The sequence below is a fragment of the Phasianus colchicus genome, chromosome 4 (genome assembly GCF_987193195.1).
Source record: "Phasianus colchicus chromosome 4, bPhaCol1.hap1.1, whole genome shotgun sequence".
Lineage (NCBI taxonomy): Eukaryota > Metazoa > Chordata > Aves > Galliformes > Phasianidae > Phasianus > Phasianus colchicus.
Window position 1 is genome coordinate 23,639,866 of NC_143439.1, and position 8,677 is coordinate 23,648,542.

An 8,677-nucleotide genomic window follows, 5' to 3' on the forward strand; every position below is an offset into this window, starting at 1 on the left:
GGACTATCATAGATATGATGTTATTAATGGAAGTATGATCATTTCATTTCAACTTCTGCTTCATTTCAATGAGCCAAATTATAAAGGCAGACATAGAAGCAGCAAAAATCTTCCACACTACTATATTCTACCTAATAACAACTCCACAAGATTAAAGAGTTACAGTGACTATTAGGCTGCATGTGAGCTTTTTGTGTGATGCTCTGCCCAATAGAATAGAACAACCCCTTAGATGTAAAAGTAAGTGAACATGAAATAAGAGCACACCTACCTAAAACAAGTTTGATTGCTGTCAGGTTTAGTCCTATATATACAGATTGAGAAAAATGTTTAAAAGTTACAAAGGGGCAAAGAATGACTGGAGGATGAAAAATTCATCCTGAGCAAAAGTCTTCAAAAGAGACTCAAAGAGAGAAGTTGATATGCGGAACAGAACACCTAAATCTAGCAGATGTAAGTTAATATGCCAGATGGCTAGCAGCGGAAATCTGAAAAATTCAACCTAGAAGTCAGATAACATATGAAAGTAATTAGTGATGTATTTTTTAAGAATTGTTGAAGGGCTTTCATTCAACATGGGATTTATTTATTTTTAAGAAGGTGTCCTCTAGTTCAAATATAGCTGTCTAGATTTTAACAGGAATGGATACTGTCAAGTCCTACAACTTTGCTATGAAAAAGTTTACATTAGAGGATCGCATTGATTTCCAGAACTTCAACATCCTTTAAATATATTAACTACCACAAGAAGTCTGAGATTATTTATAACAGGATAACACAGACAGTACAGAACACAATGAGTAACAGAAAATTTTCCATTCTATTTTTTCCAAGCACATACTGACAGCAGGAGTTGCTGTCTTTCACTTGAATTTGCTGAACCACGTGAGTTTCTCTTGGACTCACCACTTGAGCTTATTTAAGTCTCTCTGAAACTCCATCCCTCAGACATATCAAATAGCTTGATGTCATTGGCAAAGTTGCTGAGGGTGCACTAGTTCCCACTGTTGATGCCACTGATGAAGACATTAAAGAGCACTGGTCCCAGTAAGGAGCCCTGAGAGACACCAATAATCACTGATCTTCAACTGGACATTGAGCCATTGACCACCACTCCTTGGGTATGATCTTATAAACAGTTCCTTATCCATCAAACAGTCCATCTGTCAAATCCATATCATTCCAGTTTGGTGAGAAGGATGTCACAAGGGAGTCTGATATGCTGTCAGAATGTTATCATGTCTTGCTGGTTGAAAGATATTGAAAAACAGTGATGGCAGAAGATAACCACACATGATGCAGGAGTTGCCTTCAAATAAGTCAGAGCTCAAATAAATCTACCTGTACTACCTGCATGCCAGCACGATGCATTAGACTCAACTGAATTACAAGTCAAGGCAACAAAAAGCAAGGGATACTGAATAAGACTTTATTAAAAGCATAAAGTCACGTAAAACCACCAATTAAGAAATGCAAGGAATATTAGAGGTGAACTCCTACAGAACTGTGGGAAATCGAGTCCCCATAGAATTAAATACAAGCTCCTTAACATCTTCCGTACTGACTGGTCAAGAGAAAGAGATGATAGCAAAGCTTTTTGATAAAAAATTCTCTATGAAGCAATGAGCTCTCTTCACTTTCTCCTCCTCAGCTCCTCCTTCTCCCTCCCTCAGAATATTGACAAATTTTCTGTCTGTTTTGAAGTGAGTCAAAACAAACTATTTCCCTCAGGAAATTGGAAAGATAGTATTTTATTCCTAGAATGACTTGAACTATTCTTTTTTTTTTAAAACTAAACAAATGTAAAAAAAACATGCAAATCATACATAGTCTTACATGGCATTGTCACAGGTGGAAACCACACTGTACTCATAAGAGAGAGGCAGGAATGTATTTAATAATGTAATAGAATTTAACAAAGCTTAATTGTAAGACAGTAACTTAAGAGGACTGGAAAAGGGAAGGTATGTTTGATTATTTGCTGCCACAGGATTCATCATAGAATGTTTTGAGTTGGAAGCTAGCCTTAACTTCCCTGCAGTGAACAGCTCTACCAGGTTGTGCAGAGCTCCGTTCAGCCTGACCTTGATCTCTTCAAGGACAGAGCATACACCACCTCTCTGGGCAACTTGTGCCAGTGTCTCACAGTCCTTATTGTAAAAAATTTCTTCCCCATCCTCCCCAGCTTCTATGTATAGTATCAGTGCAGAAAGGGAAAAAAGGCCTCCCTTCTCTTCCTGTTGATAATTACTCCAGTGCCAGGATTGGTTGAGGCATTAGACAAGCCCCTTTTGTGTGTTGACTATTCCTTGGACATTTAAACAGAAGAACTGAATCCTAGAATATAGTCAGAGTACAGACTCTGCCAGGAGTGGTAGAGACCAGTCAAATTAAGGAAAGGGACAGCCTGCTGCTCCCTGTGACTCGATAGTCTTCCAGAGTGTATTCTGGGCTCACCTTTGCAGTCACTTGGGGCTTATCCCTTACAGCTGCTCATTATTTATAAGGTAAGATAATTGGTATATAGTTGTAGTATTTAGCACACAATCAGTTGTCCCTCAGTTGTTGAACCAAGTGTCTGCCATCAGTTCTTTCACCTGTCAGCTTGAGAAAAATTTGGGGTTGTTATCAGTCTTAGCAACACCTGAAACGTTACCAGTACTGCACTCATTTTCTGCTTGAGCAAGGTGCTGTACGTAATGGCCAGGTCAAAGGAGAATGTTGGGGAAGCAAGCATATTGTCACAAGTACTGGTCTCTGTTCTCATCCAGACTCTATCAAAGGGTGTAAATCAGAAAAGAGGAGCCTAGGTAGGAAGAAAGGAAACAAAAAGAAAAAAAACAACGAACTGAGCTGCACCTCCTACATCATTTAACATCCTTAGCAACCTTAGAATACATTTAAGACAATCTCTTGGTAGAGAGATTTTGTAGATTTGTCCTCTGCTTTTCCCCCTTCTCAGTAAGCAGATAAAAGTACTAAACACTTAGGTTCAACTTTTTAGGTCTCCATTTACATTAGGTTAGTTAATGAGAAGAACCTTGTTCACAAAAGTTATAAATAATGTAAACAAGTGCTCCTTCCTATTTGTTACCTTATCTATGTCAGGATTAGAAGCATTTTCCATTAATATTAGCAGCTAATGTTTACAGAGAGATTTGCCTGCATTCAGTACAAGTCAAATAAGCTCTAATTTTAAGTCTACTTGCCCATCAAAGTAGTCAAGCTACTTCAAAGGCACTTTGCTAAACTAGAGACAAAGCTATAAATCCTTTCTTGCGTGCCCATGTCCTCTAGATAGGTATCTAGCCTTTAAGTTAGGCATGCAATTTAAGTTTGTAATAGGGATCTCCACAACTGAATACATTTCAATCCTTTCATTTTACATACTTATCTTCCTGAACAAATAGACCATGATAAAATATAGAAGAAAGGAAATATGTGAAGAAAAATCTAAAACTAAAATTTAGGAGATTCTGGGAATACTTAGTTTTCCCTTTGGCAAAACACAAAACTTCCGCCAGAAGCTTTGCATCTGAATTCTTTAATAATATGAACAGTATTTCTTTTCTTAGCAGATGTTGCTGTTTATGTGGATTCTGTTCCTCACTTCACTCTTGGAAACCCATTCCCACAAGAATATTAATTGTACAATTTGGAAACCCTTTTAAGAAACCTATTATTTTCCCAGTAGGAGTATTTTTAACATCAGTACTTACTGTATTCTGTTCCCAGTGCAGTCCCATGAACATTATTGGCATAACTGAGGGAAAGGAGAGGGGAAAGAAGACCGGAAATAAAGGAGATCAGGATCTAAAATGATATTGCCACTAGGGGAAGGAGCATAAAGAAGGCATTTGGAAGACAGACTTAATCATGAATTGTTTTTCCTATGCTAGAATATGCCTACAAATCCATTTTTGTCCTTTATTTTCTGAGACAAGCAAGAGAGGTAGGATTCTACTGTCTTTTACCAGCTCAGAAATACCAGAATCAGAGAGGAAGGATTTTTAGAGCAACTTGTTAATTGCTTAAAATTTGCCAAGATGATATTTTGCATAAACCAGATTTAGCAAAACTGCAGACCATGACCACTTTTTTGTAAGGAGAACCCAGGTTTGGAGGCTGCAGTAATCTCTCTGAAAATTAAGATTTGCATCCTAAGAGAATTGTCTTCCTTACACAGAGGAAAAGAATTCCTGGCCCACTGCTGATACTTTCTACACATTTATTCAACTATCAGCACTGGGGCAGACACAGAATCAGTGGGCAGTACTCTTTATCTCTTCATTTATGGGTACATGAATGGAGTAGAATAGGAATTTTGCCCCCAGGAATGTTCCTTGCACTATTTCTTCTCTGAGTATTCACAAAACAGCCAGGAGGAGACTGGACTGTATTCTCCATGTCTTAATTACAGTCACTAGCAAAGCATGACACAGGTATTCCTAAAGACTATTAATGTGTTGAAAAGAAATTAATTCTTCGAGCTTTGCTACAGAACTCTACAGTACACTTTAGTTTTGAATAGCACTCTTTAAAAATGTACAGATTAAAACCACTTTGTCAGTAAGAAGCGATGTGAAACATAATGTTAATTAAAATACATTTGCAAGAGCTTTAAATGCAAATTAAACCACAAGATTTTTGCAGTATCACCATTTTTCTTCCCATCTAACAATAATCAGGATGATGTGAATACTATGCTTTGAATTTATAAGATTACATTTAAAAACCTGTTGAGAGTTAGAACTGCAAAGCTTGGATTTTTACTAAATGACTTATTAGAGCTTACTATAATATAGTTGGTTTTGTTACATAATAAGCAGATAGCGCTCCTTTGTTTTGAAATGGTTATTCACTCTATAAAAAAATGCTTTTGCAAAAACATTTTGCTATTCTGATTATATGAACACTATCTACCAAAAAGAAATCTTCTAAAAGTCTCTCTAATTTCGTTGCTAAAGTACAGACTCACCTAGCAAAGGGCTATAGCAAGAAACAAATGTGCCTCCTAATCTTTTTTGTTAATTCTTACAATCCATTTCCAAATGAACTGAATGACTCCATATGTATATATAGGGTCATAGGTCAAACAAAAGAGTGAGCAAATCATATTGTCATCAAATAGGAGTTAACATTCCTTCTGTAAGGAGTATGGAGCATTCAACTCAGCTCCCAAAGACCAAACATATACAGGCTCAGAAACATCACTGCAACATCTGATACTAATTGGCTATAAGCTGGGCCTCTCTCACAATAGGGAGCTAAGGAAATGATAAGTCAAGGAGACAGAACCTGTCATTATTTGAGATAAAGGTATAAGCATGGCACCTTGGTGATACAAGCAGTGTCACTGCCCCAGGTATATGTTTCCTTAGATAAAAAAAGAGATGATACAAGTCTTCACGGTTGTCAATATAGGACCATTCAGAGACACCGTATTCATTAAAACTAAACAAAAAGACCACTTTTCAAGCAAAGCCACAGATTTTTCACAGGGACCAATTAAGGAGAAAATGATGTTTTTACATTATAGGAAAAAGTGATTTGTCATGACTTTTGCATTCTTACTCAAGCAGTTTTGCAATACAGAAGCTAGACATACTTTTTATTGAAAGTACTCACCAGTAGGTGGGTAGTTTGTGTTGATCTTTGTTATTCCCTATCTGTTCTGTCTTAACAGGTAAAAGAAAATGCTTGCATGGTAACTTTCTATGCCTTTACTTTTATTTTTAAAGATACTTCTAACTTGGCAGATAAGCATCTTCTTTCAGAATGCCTTCTTTAAAATTGGTGTACAGATATTTTCAGTAACATAAAAATACATGTTGATTCATCTATTTCTGCAAAACCCAGAAGAATTTAGGGTGTTCTTTTCTCTCTCTTTCTCCTGTTTTACCTTTTCCATAACTCAGCATGAGGATATCTCAGCATTGTCACGCTGTGCAACTGTGAACCCTTTCAATAGAGCTATTGAACCTATAAACACTGTAAAGTATGCTTATAAATTTAAAACATCAACATCCTCTGAAAATAAAGAAGCTTGCTTACTTCTATTATCACTGTGCCTTTTATTCAAATGTTAATTAATGTTTTTCAGTGTAAAAGTTTCTGAGATGTGACACATTGCTGTGTATTATGCAAAGGTTGAGGTATTTCGAAGACATTTACTCCAACAAAATAACATCAAGCACATATTAAGTCCAACCTTCTTTGCCTATAGCCATAAAATAAGCTGAATTAGCTCAGCTATGTCCATAGTCCTAGAAATTATTCTGAACTGCCACTTGTAGCCACATAATCTACTGCACAGTTTTGAATGCCACCAATTTATGCAGCTTTTTGGATTTTCAGAGAAAGTAATAAATCAATACTCTAGAAGATTAAGTAACCATTAATTTATATTACCCAAATCTATTTACCCGTATAAGTGAATATGCATACTTAAGGTTTTCCTTTTCCTTTGCAGATTTGCACAGAATGGACAGTACAGAAAGTACAGTATTACTGCATCAGCACTCCTGGGAGTACACCAGTGAGTGGTACACCACATCTTTTCGCACTGATTTTTGCAGGGCAACAAGCCACTGAGTAATTTTCTTTCTTACAAGAATGTTTGTTCTTTATCATTCTGAATAAAAATTTACAAAGTCATTATCCAGAATGAAAAATAAGTGTTTGTATTGCACACCAGAGGAGAAACAAATTTAAGTTATATTTTCAACTAAGCAAAGGTGACCTGTTAGATGATTACGCAAGGGTGAAAAAGTAAACTGTGGGAGTGAGAGAGAAGGAGGGTAAAGGAAATGATATTTGGAAAAGGTTAATTTAGCAAAATTAAGTTTAATGTAGTTTCATGCAAAAGCTGAACACCAGTAAAGGCAAAGTCCCACTATAATTTTGCAACTCCTTTAACATGCTGACTCTTCCAATATTTTGCAGCTTAGAATTAGGTTAACTACTTTTAGTTCCTTAAACATTACTGAATATTTCTGTTTTCATACTATTAACACAGAGTTGATGTATGTTAGTAATTAAAACAAAACACAGGAAAAGAAAACAGTGGACCTTAGGCAGCATTAAAACTGCTGATTTGCAGTTTGTTCCTAAGGATACAAAAGCTTGTTTTTACATACCCCCTGGAGGAGCAAGCTTAGTATGATTCAGTAAATCCACCATTTAGAATCGATAAGAAGGAAACCATTAGCAGTTAGTGTCTAAATGGAGTTGGTTGTACTGTACTGTTTTGTAAGCAGTAGGCAAAAGAGAACCCTTTACTCCATAGGGAAAAGATGGCTAGTAACTTATTTTAGTCTTAGAGCTACTTGGACACCCAGCTGAAGTATCACATACCATACCCTTTAGACATGTCCATGCTGTGACAGAATCACAGTCTAAAATCCTGTTCAGATTTAAAAAGGTGAGTAGTTCCTTCACCTAGCATTTCTATGTTTCTTCTCTAAGAAACTTAAAAGATTTGTTTTCCAGCTTTTCTTCTGCTTTTTATATGAGCCCAGTCTATATGATATACACTATATACAAACACATTATATATGATATGGGCTCAGTGTACCATATTTATGGATTTGCAGTGTTACTCAGACATGGGGCACCATCCACGTCATTTTCAAAATTACATTCCCTTTTTGGGGCCACTTAATTCAGGTTTACACACATTTGTAAGTTTCCTCATGGTCTTTCTGTCTAGTCAGCTCAAGCAATTGAAATGCTTGAATATTTCCACAGAGTACAGCCTCATCATCTATTTCAAATAATCCAGACTCCTAGAGAAAGCTAGCAGTTTTGAACTTCTAGTTCAAAGAGTTCCCCATTGAAACTGACCTTTTCACAAAGAAAAGCACATTGCAGCAGATGGTTTCCATTATAGGATTTGAAGCACTGACCTAAAATTTATGTATATATGTCCCATGAGCAGCATACGTACTGTGTGAGATATTACTGATGAATATATTTTTTAAAACCACTAGTATAATTCGTATTCTTCTAAATCTCTGGTTTAAACACACAAAAATATCACACATGAAAATATTTGTGTTTATCATATGCATTAGAAAAAACAAACAAGTATATGTATGCATATAGGTTGCTCCCAAAGTAATGACTCCCATTTATTTCCATGGAAACTCAACAAAGAGCACAACAGCACTTCTTTATAGAGCAAATTCTCAGCTACAAAACACTATTTTTCAACCTAGACCCCACCACCAAGAAGGCATTTTCACCAACAATGAACAGGAGCCTGCATACCACATGCATAAGAATCTGCACAAGTGGAGGTGATGCTGTATAATCAATGAAAATTATATAAAGGAATATTATATAATTTAACAATATTAAGATGTTATAATAATGAAATAAGCAAGAGAGTTAGGCACAGCGAGACAAAGAGAATAAATAGGATGCTTACCCCGTCATAGGCTCACTCAGGAAACTCAGTGGAGTAGATCTTCCAAAGAGAGAGATCCTTCCCCCCTGGTAGTCAGCTCTTAAATGGGTCTAGGAGAGGTGGAGCCAGGCTCCACCCCTTCCTGCAGCACAGGTGAATTGCTTTCACCTGTGCTCCCAGAGCTGATTCATTGCTCACCTCAGGTGACTAATCAGAGGTTCAGGCCGTGACTCAGCAGTTCCCATACAGATGCGCTGTCAGTGTCAC

At 36.6% G+C, this 8,677-nt stretch overlaps 1 long non-coding RNA gene across 1 annotated transcript in view; it reads right to left on the minus strand.

The window, feature by feature from the left end:
• The window catches only part of LOC149918116 (uncharacterized), a 29,730-nt gene extending 21,255 nt beyond the window's left edge, over positions 1-8,475 (minus strand). Inside the window, exon 1 of the long non-coding RNA XR_016466390.1 lies at positions 8,432-8,475. This is a non-coding gene — a long non-coding RNA (uncharacterized LOC149918116). The remainder of the gene's footprint in view (positions 1-8,431) is intronic.
• Between the last annotated feature and the right edge of the window lie 202 nt (positions 8,476-8,677).